The sequence below is a fragment of the Camelus ferus genome, chromosome 2, assembly GCF_009834535.1.
Source record: "Camelus ferus isolate YT-003-E chromosome 2, BCGSAC_Cfer_1.0, whole genome shotgun sequence".
NCBI classification, from domain to species: Eukaryota; Metazoa; Chordata; class Mammalia; order Artiodactyla; family Camelidae; genus Camelus; species Camelus ferus.
In genome coordinates this window covers 98,331,916-98,344,650 of record NC_045697.1, presented here as the reverse complement: position 1 = coordinate 98,344,650, position 12,735 = coordinate 98,331,916, and the positions used below count along the sequence as shown (strand labels likewise).

Sequence of the window (12,735 nt, the reverse complement as noted above, 5' to 3'; positions counted from 1 at the left end):
TTTCTGCCGTGAAAGGAACTGTTGCCTCTCGGCGGAGAAGAGGTGGAGACATGGGGCCATTCTTCCTTTGGTCTTTGTCCAGCTCCAGCGTGGCCGTCTGCTTTTGGAGAGATTCCATTTCCTGCTGAAAACTTTGAGTGAGGATAATCGCTTGTCTTATGCTTTCCTTTTGGAGTCTCACAGGCCGGCCTGCTGGTGTGGAAGAAGTTTCCAGAATAGCTATTGCTCACTTAGGGGAAGATGCTTGCGGTCAGCTGGAGAAGAGCAAGTGGAATGCAGGGCTGAGGGTCTGCAGAAGTGGCTGCTGTCCCCGGATCTGCTGCCAGTTGACAGCAGGATCTTAAAGAAGAACAAAGAGGCAGCTGTCATCTCTGCTGGGGGTGACAGAGGAAAGGACTTTCCAAATTAGAGGGCAGGAGAGCTGGGGGTCCTTTGTGGTGTAGGGGCTGAGGATAGAGGAAGAATGTCGGTGATTATTTCAAGTTAGAAGATAACGCCATAACCAGAGGAATTGTGATAAAGAATATAGAAATAAGGAAATTATTTCCCACTTCAAAGGGAAATAAGAGGGTCGGAATTAGATTGTTAGTGGGTGATAGCAAGGCCTGCAAACATTTTGAAGGAAAAGATAAAATGCTTTGAGAGCTATAAAGACCTAAAATACTAAGAAAAAAGGAAACAACCCTTCAAAATTTTATTTTGATATCCCTAAAGTCTGATGGAAGAACTGGGGAAAGCTCTTTAGGAATGAGGATGGAACTGAGGAAGCAGGAGAAAGAATGCATTTTTTATCCTTATTACTTTCTTGGCCACAAATACAATCAAAAGCATATGTTAAACCCTACTTCTAGGCATTTTGTGTATAAAGAGAGAGATCACATGATTTGCCTCACCCACTGGACGATGAGATCACAAGCAGGACATGTCTCTGCCCATCAAAAAAGATCCCACATCAGTTACTTTTTTGAGGAGTGGAATGATCACTGCAGGGTGACCACAGAATTTGTTATGTGTGGGTTGCTGTTGTCCGCTTCCCAAAGTTGTGATAGATTTGAGACTTATATCGGAAGTCTACCTAAAGGGCTCATCACAGTGTGTAGTCATTGAATTTATTTTTATTTCCTATTCTAGTCTCCATTTCTCTCCTGTCCTCGCCTGAAATGAGGTCGTAAGTTGCACAAGAGTGGGGACCTTGCCCGTTGTCCACTGCTGAATCTCCAGTGCACCTCACAGCACCTGCTCTGTGTGGTGTGGTTTAATCAATGAGTGGAAGGAACTGCCTTCATCTGGAGCTGTCTTTCCATAACTTTGGAGGAAGAAACACTTTCCCCCTTGATAGTCATGTGGCAATAGAGCCTTCACTATCCAGGAGGAAGTGATAGTCAGACACCAGGGTGAGAAGTTCATCTTTGCAAAGATGACCAATCTGGGTGGACCAAAGGTTGGGAAACGCCACAGTTTTCATGCTGCTGCCCACCCTTCAGAGTCCCCAGGAGGAAAGCAGGAGGACAGGGTGGCATCAGTCCCAGGAGGCACAAGAGGACAGGCTGTCGAGGGTCGGGAGAGGCTGTTGGTGGAGCTGGAGTCAGGGTTCCCCCCACCAGTTGTGGGTCTGCTGGGGGCCATCATTCTTTCCTGGGACTTGACGACCTCGTGTCTACAAGATGAGCAGTGAGTATTTGAAAGAAAACCTTCATGGAAGATGGGAGGATGTTCTGCTGTCTGCATCATGGCAGTTAGTGGTCACCAAGCTAGAGTGATAGGTGAATAACCAAAGTGTAAAGTCAACTCCTAGCTTTCAGACTGTCTAGCTCCATTCCGACAGGTGGGTAAATGCCCTAAAATTATGAATCAGTTTCTTTTTTTTTTTTTTTTAACATTTTTTATTAATTTATAATCATTTTACAATGTTGTGTCAAATTCCAGTGTTCAGCACAATTTTTCAGTTATTCATGGACATATACACACTCATAGTCACATTTTTTTCTCTGTGAGTTATCATAACATTTTGTGTATATTTCCCTGTGCTATACAGTGTAGTCTATTCTACAATTTTGAAATCCCAGTCTATCCCTTCCCACCCTCCACCCCCCTGGTAACTACAAGTCTGTATTCTCTGTCTGTGAGTCTATTTCTGTCCTTTATTTACGCTTTGTTTTTGTTTGTTTGTTTGTTTTTGTTTTTGTTTTTTAGATTCCACATATGAGCGATCTCATATGGTATTTTTCTTTCTCTTTCTGGCTTACTTCACTTAGAATGACATTCTCCAGGAGCATCCATGTTGCTGCAAATGGCGTATGTTGTCGGTTTTTATGGCTGAGTAGTATTCCACTGTATAAATATACCACCTCTTCTTTATCCAGTCACCTGTTGATGGACATTTAGGCTGTTTCCATGTTTTGGCTATTGTAAATAGTGCTGCTATGAACATTGGGGTGCAGGTGTCATCCTGAAGTAGATTTCCTTCTGGATACAAGCCCAGGAGTGGGATTCCTGGGTCATATGGTAAGTCTATTCCTAGTCTTTTGAGGAATCTCCACACTGTTTTCCATAGTGGCTGCACCAAACTGCATTCCCACCAGCAGTGTAGGAGGGTTCCCCTTTCTCCACAGCCTCTCCAGCTTTTGTCATTTGTGGATTTTTGAATGACGGCCATTCTGACTGGTGTGAGGTGATACCTCATTGTAGTTTTGATTTGCATTTCTCTGATAATTAGTGATATTGAGCATTTTTTCATGTGCTTTTTGATCATTTGTATGTCTTCCTTGGAGAATTGCTTGTTTAGGTCTTCTGCCCATTTTTGGATTGGGTTGTTTATTTTTTTCTTATTGAGTCGCTTCCCACTAAAATCTGGGACAAGACAAGGATGCCCACTATCACCACTCCTATTCAACATAGTCCTGGAAGTCCTAGCCACAGCAGTCAGGCAAGAGAAAGAAGTAAAAGGGATCCAAATTGGAAAAGAAGAGGTAAAAGTGTCATTATATGCTGATGACATGTTACTATATATAGAAAACCCTAAAAGGTCCACACAAAAGCTACTAGAGCTGATTGAAGAATTCAGCAAGGTAGCAGGTTACAAAATTAACGTTCAAAAATCAGTTGCATTTCTTTACACTAACGATAAATCAACAGAAGAAGAAAGTAAAGAAACAATCCCCTTTAAAATAGCACCCAAAGTAATAAAATATCTGGGAATACATCTAACCAAGGAGGTGAAAGAATTATACACAGAAAACTATAAACCATTGATGAAGGAAATTAAAGAAGACTTTAAAAAATGGAAAGATATTCCATGCTCTTGGATTGGAAGAATCAATATTGTTAAAATGGTCACACTGCCCAAGGCAATCTACAGATTTAATGCAATCCCTATCCAATTACCCAGGACATATTTCACAGAACTAGAAAAAAATCATAATAAAATTCATATGGAACCATCAAAGACCTAGAATTGCCAAAGCATTACTGAAGAGAAAGAAAGAGGCAGGAGGAATAACTCTCCCAGACTTCAGACATCTGTCTATAGAGCTACAGTCATCAAGACAGCATGGTATTGGTACCAAAACAGACATATAGACCAATGGAACAGAATAGAGAGCCCAGAAATGAACCCACAAACTTTTGGTCAACTCATCTTTGACAAAGGAGGCAAGAATATACATTGGAATAAAGACAGTCTCTTCAGCAAATGGTGTTGGGAAAACTGGACAGCAGCATGTAAAACAATGAAGCTAGAACACTCCCTTACACCATATACAAAAATCAACTCAAAATGGATTAAAGACTTAAACATAAGACAAGATACAATAAACCTAGAGGAAAACATAGGCAAAACATTATCTGACATACATTTAAAAAATTTTCTCCTAGAAGAAATAAAGGCAAGAATAAACAAATGGGACCTAATGAAACTTACAAGCTTCTGCACAGCAAAGGAAACCAGAAGTAAAACAAGAAGAAAACCTATGGAATGGGAGAAAATTTTTGCAAGTGAAACCGACAAAGGCTTGATCTCCAGAATATATAAGCAGCTCATATGAACCAGTTTCTTTATTCTTTCTTTAACTTTTAAAAAAGTGTCTTAAGTTGCTGAGCACCTGGAAGGCAGGGGGCCATTTGGTTCGTTGTCGGTTAAGGCTATTTCTTTTACAAACATGAAATACCCAGTAAAGTTATATGTCCATCGTATTTCTCTTCTGAATGTCGTAATAGTTTCTCTGGGATTGAGACCCCCTCAGCATCACTGGTACCTGGTAGAAGAGTCGTCTCTCCCGGCCTCTGCTGTGTAATGGTGCTTGCTACGAGACGCAGGATGAAGCTCTGTGTGTTTACTGGCTGTGCCAAGACCACACCACTGGCAAGAGCCCCCTTGCAGAAGGCATTGTGAACATAGATACACAGCAATGCCACGGTCATCCTGTAAACTCAAGGTCATGATGTTTGGGGAAGTGAAAGACGTGTTTCTCTCTCTCAGCCAAACACACATCCAAAAAATGTGTGTGAAGATTGTTTCTCTTCCCTACTAACAGCCTAGAAGATTCCTTAGCAGGAACATAGGGATATCTAATTTATGGGAGGAAATTTAGTACAGTGGTGGCAAATGGTATCACCTGGGACTTTTATTTTTTAAAGTTGTGTTCTATTTTAACTTTTTACCAAAAGTGATTCCAGTTAAGATGAAGCCTTTTGAATTACTGTTGATTTGCATGGTTCCTTTTTGCCACATCCCCCTATGAAATATGGTAGGGTGTTCTCTGCCCCACATTTTAATTAATCTTTCAACTCTGTTTATCTGTTATAGAGCAGAGATTCTCAATTGCTTTAGATAGAAGGCAACATTAAAACCCAGAGTAGGTCATCAAAGTCCAGGCTAAGTGACTGTTTCCCTTTGAATGAGGTTGTTTAGAATTTTAAAGTCCCCTAACTTCTCATCTTCAAATGTCTTTTGAAGATGAATTGTGGGCATGCCAGTGTAAGAGGGCCAGTCCTCAAAGGCCATTGGTAACTGACGTCCACAGGCAATAACACCATCTCCTCTGCAACCAGCAGTTGCCATCCCTTCGTCCACCCGCCCCTCACCTAATATTTGTGAGAACTCTAAAGAGGAAGCAAAATGACACTGAGTTTCCTGATTAGGCTGTCTTAGTCTGTTCACGTTGCCAAAACAGAACACCATAAACTGGGTGGCTCATAAACAACATGCATTTATTTCTCAGAAGAGGCTGGAAAGTTCAAGATCAAGGTGTGGGCAGATTCGGTGTTTGGTGAGGACCTGCTTCCTGATTCATAGCCGGCAGACTTTTTCTCACTGTGTGCTCACGTGGTGGAAGGGGTGGAGGGAGCTCTCTGGAGTCTCTCCTATAAGGGCGCTAATGCCACTTACATGGGCTCCACCCTCGTGACCTAATTACCTCCCCCAAAGCCCTACCTCCTGATATCCTCATGTGGGGGTTTAGGTTTCAACATACGAATTTTTTGGAGGGGGACACAGATTCAGTCCAAAGCAAGAACTGTTCTCTGATGTTCAGTGAAATGGAAGAGAGGGTCAGTAAAAGGAGTGGGAAGAGGAAAGGGGGTGGATGAGACAGTGGACATGGCTAAAGTGTCTGCGCAGCTCCAGTCACTACCGTGTTCAGTCCTGACTGGAGCTACACAGGCCGTGGGGATTTCCTGCTCGGCCCACGGCTCTCATCAGCTGAGAGGGGCTTCGGCTTTTTTCTCACAGGAGCGACCCTCCAGTGCCCCACCTCAGCTGCCGGTTGTCAAATAGACTCTCATGCAGACTTTGCTTGCTCTTTGGTATTCTGGATACGCTCAGCTTTGAGATTTGGACCTTTTGTGGAGTCTGATGAATCAATCTACCTTCTCCTCAGTGCCTGCCTAGCCAGCCCCTCCACTGCTCCTTTCTCTGGTAGGAAAGATAAACGCAGACCCCATTATTCAGCCCATGGTACTGCGACGGCAGCTTCCTTTGAGCCTCTCGGCAAAACCCTGCTTGGTTTAGAACTGTACATCATACTGGGTCCATCGAGAGCCATTCTTCATCTGACAGGATATTTATAAAGCCAGCATTAGAGGCAGCTCCAAGTCAATATGTTTCTTTCTTGCTGACACACATCATACCAACAGGCTTGAGATACTTAAATACAATAGTCCCTTCAAGAAATCATTAATTTTTCTATCACTGCTAGAAGTGATAATTTGATGGAAATAGATTTAGTTGAAATAGCTGAACTGACCAGAGTGGATACGTTCATGTGTCTGGACTTCAGAGAAGCTGGCACAGGACCCAGGGAGGGTCCAGTGAGGGCCAGAGCCCGAGGTTCACCCCCTAGCACCATCCCACCCACTTCAGCCAGGAAGACCGAGCGAGCGCTCCCGAGGAAGATGTTTAAGTTATCAAGGAGAGGAGACAAACCAGGGGCCGAACCACCTCATTACTGCCTGTCTCTTTCTGTCCCAGGCCGTCTCCCTCCTGCTTCTCCTCTCCCTCGCTCTCCTTTGCCCTCATTTCTCTTTTATCCCCTTCTCTCTTTTCCTCTGCCTCTTCCCTGGCTTCATCTTTTCCTCTTTGATCTTCCTTTTCTTATGCACATCCCCGCTCTGTGTGGCTGTGCTGAAATTGAGGACAGTCTTCAGGGTCTCCCCCAGGGTCACTGCTCCGGAGAGGGGGTGGGGGTGGAGGAACAGCGTGTGTGTATTTGGCCATTGGATCAGTCTTTCCCCAGGGTTCCTCATACATAATTAACGCAGAAAGTTTCCCTGACCCTTCACAATACGGGGCGGGAAGTCAAACTGCGAGACTTTTTGGACAAATGAAGGACTTGGACCTTTTCTGAATGTGCAGTACCTTGTGTTCCTGCGTATGTTTCTTGACCAGAGGAAAGAGGTCTGTGTGACGGTGCACTCTCCAAGCTAGCGTTATGTTCTTTACAAAAGCAGCTGCGCAGCCTTTCTGTCCCAGAAATGGCTAATGTGCTTTGAAGGTGAGGCAGTCAGGTAGGAGATACATTTTCCTGTGTAGTTCTTGCTGACAAATCTCGATTAAGCCAGGAAAAAGGAAAAGGCCAAACATTTCAGTGTAGCATTAGATTGTCGTGTTGGGGCAGCCTTGACATTTCCTCTCAGCCAAACTGCAGGGAAGAAGGAAATCAGAAGCTCAGAGGAGCCAGAGGCAGGATGGTGAGGAAGGTCCCCATTGCCTCCTGTACTTCTGTCTGCCCTTGTAGCAATCCTATCAGGACTACCCAGCCCCACTTCTCCCTTCTTGCTCCCTTATTAAAATAGTCATCTCCTCCTGTATCCCATTCCTTCTGTTCTCTCTTCCAATCTATTGTCAAAAAAAGTTGTGATTAACACTTAGGTCTAGGCCATTCCAAAAAAAAAAAAAAAAGGAGTAAGGACTTCAATTCTGAGTTCAAAGACCTTATAGCATATTTGAGATTTAGCTGGAGAAAGAGGAAAAAGTCAACAGCTACAAGAAATGTATGATTATAAGTGTAAGGAATGAGCAAAGAGGGAGGCTCACTCCAAGCTGCAGTGGAAAAATGTCCAGGTAGAATTGGGGCATCTGAGTGCAACACTGGAGGGTACACTGGATTATAAGTGGAGAGGAAAGAGCAGGCGATTGTGGGGGAGATGGAGAGCAGCAACAGAGCCCTAACCAGGGCTTGACAGTAGGAAAGAGCTAATGTTTTGTGAAAGTGTAGCCCTAACCCAGAGTATTTGCTTACAAGGAAGAATTGGAAATGGAATAATCAAATTTTATGGTGTGAATTTCAGGATCCAGAACAGGTGGGTGAGGACTATTTGGATGGAAAGCCTGTCCTCATTTCAATTGTAGATTTCCCACCAATGCCTGCAGTGAGTCCTGCAGAGAAACCTTACTGGTCAGTCACTTCCCAGGGCCCCTTGTGAACAGTCTTGTGAGTGTAAGCCTTCCTTCCTCTCATTGCTTTAGAAACAGGTGATTGTTAAACTCCACAGGGCTTCCTTAATGCCAGTTGTGAGATGTATCTCCTGTTATTTCTGTGGAGGAAGCTGTTTAATCTCTGGATTTGACCTCAGAGTCCATGAAGAAGGAAGTGATTTAAGGTTTAAGAGTATCGACGGCAGCGTTCAGGCGTCAGACCATCTTTCTGGGTTGACTTACTGCAGCTTGCTCAGAGGAGAGAACGTGTGGGCTGGCAAGGACCCTGGACACCGTCTAACTCACAGTTTCTCAAAGTGGTCACGCAGTCTTGGGGATTTGTTAATTATCCCCTAAAATCTGAAAAATTTCGAGTTTTCACTTAGATAGTAACCTAAAAAAACGGTCTGTGTTCTGAATGGCCGTCTTATTACCAAATCCTGCTCTTTCAGTGCCTGATGGTATATTGATGGCTAAATAGGAAATATTATTGACGTTGGCTGGTGAATACAGAAGAGAGGTAGCTTTCATGTGAAAAAGATGCACTTGTATCACTTGAAGGCCAGATAGTGTTATAAAGCCATATGTGAACAAAGTTTTAAAGAAGTTTCAATATAAATGCCTCTCCCTCTTCTAATATCTTCAAGTAAACTTTGGAGATTCCTGTTTGGTGTTGCCCATACCCTGCCTTCCATTTATGTAGATTGGGCTCATGAGCTGGGCCAAGTGAAAGAAGATTCCAAAATGGCGGATTTGCACTGACCAGGGCTCAGATTGGTCCAGTCGGGAAGAAAAGAGGACAGGGTGGGAGGAGCAGGCGGAAACCAAATGAGGCTTTGGGATCTCTGGGAGTGGTTAGGTAGGAAAGTGTAGATGAGGAAGAGAGAAGGAGAGGCGTTAAGCCAGTTTTGGCATGAAACATCTAGAAAGTAAGAGGAATAAAGGAAATGAAATTTTAAAAAGAGCTGCTACAGTTATAAATAGATTCTTCTTGTGTATTCTGGGACCTCAGGAATGAAAACTCTCAGCTAGGAGCTCAACTCCACCAGGAATTCAGTAGTGGTTGTGCTGGCTAACATCTTTTCCTCATATGAAATTTTCATGAAGGCTGAGTGTTTACAGCTTCTCAGTGGCTTTGGGTAGTTTTCTAACCTGGCAGAGGAATGAAGGATGGGCTGAGGAAGGATGAGGTGGAGATAGCCAGCCGGGAGCAGGCTGTGGACCAGCAAAGCAGGTGGCAGGGCACAACTCACTAACATTTACCCAAGAAAAAGATGGAGATGTAACTCAAATAGAAAGAAAAGTTTGATTGGCTTGAGGGGATTTTGAACTTAGGTGGGGGCTCATTAAGTAGATGACCTTAGATGGAAAAAAAAATCTACCATTTCATGTTCATTTTGAAGCTTAGTTCTTCATAGAATGGCATTTTTCATTTTTAGGGGCTTTAAAGAGCAGAATGTTCAAAACCACTAAAATTGCTCCAGGAGGCTGTAGAGCTTTCAGAGAATAGCTTTCTCCAAAGAGAGGAAATAAAAGGAAGCCCTTCTTTTTCTAGATTTAAAAAATTTGAGCCACTATGCTTTGTACTTTGGGAAACTCTGTCACTGGCCATTGTTATATAATTGTTTAGTAATCCAAGCACATTGATGTGGTTAGTTTGATTCCACAAGCTATCTTGGTCAGAGTGATAAAATTCTTGGCATTGATGCCTCTACCACTTCTGTTTACCATGGAGAGGAAAATGCTTTGGAATCAGGCAAGAACTCAGTAACAACACAATGCCATCCTTCTTGGACAGCAAAATGGAAGTTCATCAAATTTCTCAGCCAGTTCTGAAGTGACTTTAAAATTGACTTTTTTTTTTTCTTTTTACCTATGGTTGACAGTTCCAGTGAGTCCTTTTTTTTTTTTTTATTAAGAACAACCATGGGATTTTATTAAGCTACAGAGGAAACTAGCTTTTGCTAGACACAGTAATGTGTATATGCCTAATTTTTCTTTTCTTTCTTTCTTACGGCTTCTGTTTTTTTCCCCCTGTTTTTGAAATACTAACATACATATTTGTTAATGCAATGCATAAATTAGAAGCTGGTGCTGCTCTAAATGTGTGGCTTTTCTGACTACCTAGATTCCAAACACTGAAAGCAACAAAGAAACTGTTCCAGATACCTCTTTGTCATTGCCTGAAAGTGTACATTTTCAAGAGATTGGCCAAAGGTGAAGTCTTGTCTAAAGATGTTGCAGACTACTTTATCTACTTTTTCTAACAGTCTCGCATGCCATGATGTCATTTGTTCTTTATTTTCTCCGAGCACATCACTTATGCATTGTCCACCTCCCGTTTTTGTACTTTTCTCATTATGTCATGACAACTGAAGTAATGGTTTTTGGCATCAGTTACTCTGTACATATAGATTTAAACATAGTCAACAAAATCACACAGCATTTCTGGCTAAAGAACTATAAGATGGTCATCTAGCTCAATATTTAAATTATATCAATGAGTTATCAATGTGAAAACCACAAATTAAAAATTTTCAAGAAAATTTGCAAACCACTGAGAATGTATCTGTAAAACCCGGTGCTAGTCACCTACCCAATATCCAGTCTACCCTTCCCTGAGGATCTTATTTTTTTAAAAAAATTCTCCCTCCCATATTACTTTACATTAAGGAGTATCTTTTGACATACATTTGACTAATGAGATACAAGCAGAAAGCTGTTAGAGATTTCAGAGAAAATTTCACAGTTCTTTCATCCTTTTCTCCTCTTCTACTTGGGTGGAATTTGGATGTGATGCCTGGAGGTGTGGTAGCCATTTTGCAACTGTGAGGCAACAAGTATGAGAACAAAGCCCCACATGCCAGGATGGTAGAGTGGAAAGATGGATGAGTTTAGTTGCTGATGACATCATCGAACCACTCTATTATTCCTAGATTATCTACTCCTGGACTCTAGTTGTGGAGACTTCTATCTGTGTAAGGTAAAATAGCAGGGTTTTCTGTATTTGCAAAGGAGTACTATCCTAAGTGAAATTCCCAGATACTTTGCATCTGTTTGTAGTTATTATTTCTTTAGTAAAACAAGAAAATAACTGATCAGCAGCTTCTATATTTGGCCTTTCCATAAGGTTATATATGCTTATTAGCTACTCTCAGTACCATTTCTCTGAGTTAGCTGATCCAGGTATTCCTTTGATTACCTGCTCTTCAGTTTAGTGGCATCTGAAGTGTTTGAATTACACAGAGCAAGAGTCAGGGTTCAGTTTAGGGGTCTCTAAAGCTAAGCATAATGGATGGTTGTAGTTTCAACATGCTAACAGTCTAATTAGACACCTGAAGTCATTGTTACTTCATGAAAAGAAGCATTTTTGTGGCTGATTTTCTGTAGTCAGCAAAATTATTTTATAGTATATCCATATGTCATGCTCCATTTAATTGTCATATCATAGTTTTTCTCCTTCAGTATAGTCGTTATTTATGCATTTAATATTTTATTAATATGTCCTCAAAATAACCTGAATGGGCATAAATACTGATAGCAGTTAAATGAAATTTAATCCTAGTGGATTTAAGACTGTTGTTGTTCCATTTCAAATGAACCATTATTGTGTTCCTTTGGTTCTATTTATTATTAGAAGTCGTTAGCATCCTTGTACCTGTTACATAATAATCGTCTTCTTTTCTGTGTTTTGAATTTTTTAAAAATTTGAGACATCCTTTTCGGAAGTGCATAGTGCATGCCTTGAAACTACAATGAACACACTTCATTTTAATATGGAATTGTTGTTATTGAGTTAAAAAATCCACAAAACTTAGAAGTCAAATACGCTGGTAGTCCTTTCCTCTTTTTAAAAGGGGGATATATTACTGATTGTTGGGGTGTAAGGAAGGTTCTAGCAGAATGCTCATTTTGTAATCAATACATTGATAAAGAGAACTCAGGACTGAGGCAGGAACTTGAGAAAGTGGGTTTGCTGTCCATCAGAAAGTGAGGGTCATTGTTTTTCTGTTGCTGTGTAGGAAGAAGAGAAGGAAAGAATGAAGACTGAGCAAATTAGTGCGCGTCTGGAGCCTCACTTGTGGAAACACCCGAGAACTTTTTTCTATAACAAAGCTTTATTGAGATACAATTCATACACCATAAAATTCACTCTTTTAAAGCATACAATTCAGTGTTTTTTAGCATACTTACAGCATTATGCAACGATCACCACTGTGTAATTTTAGAACATTTTCATGACCCCCAAAGGAAATCCTGGACCCATTACCAGTTGCCCCCACTCCCCCTTCCTCCTGCCCCTGGCAACCACTCATTTAGTTTTTGTTTCTATGGATTTGCCTTTTCTGCCCATCTCATATAAATGGAATCATACTATATGTGGTCCTTTGTGACTGGCTTCTTTCACTTAGCATAATATTTCAAGGTTCACCCCTGTTTTAGCACATATCAACACTTCATTTTTTTTTGTTGTGGAATAATAGTCCATTGTATGAATAAACCACATTTTGTTCATCCAGTCATCAGTTGATGATCCCTTGGGTTGTTTCTGCTTTCTGGCTATTATGTTTCAATATCTTTTGGGGGGACGAGGTAACTAGGTTTATTTATTTATTTATTTTAATGGATGTACTGGGGATTGAACCCAGGACCTTGTGCATGCTAAGCATGTGCTCTGCCACTGAACTATGTTTCCCCCTTTCTGGCTATTATGAATAATTCTCCTATTAACATTCATGTACAAGTTTTTGTATGAACATTCATGTACAAGTTTTGACTGACAAAGACTCTCTCCTTGACCAAGCTTTGAACGGCTCCTCTGT

General features: G+C 41.5%; 1 long non-coding RNA gene across 1 annotated transcript in view; it reads left to right on the top strand.

The window, feature by feature from the left end:
- LOC106730643 overlaps window positions 1–12,428 on the top strand; it is a 68,976-nt gene extending 56,548 nt beyond the window's left edge. Inside the window, exon 3 of the long non-coding RNA XR_004313817.1 lies at window positions 11,935–12,428. This is a non-coding gene — a long non-coding RNA (uncharacterized LOC106730643). The remainder of the gene's footprint in view (window positions 1–11,934) is intronic.
- Window positions 12,429–12,735: the final 307 nt, after the last annotated feature.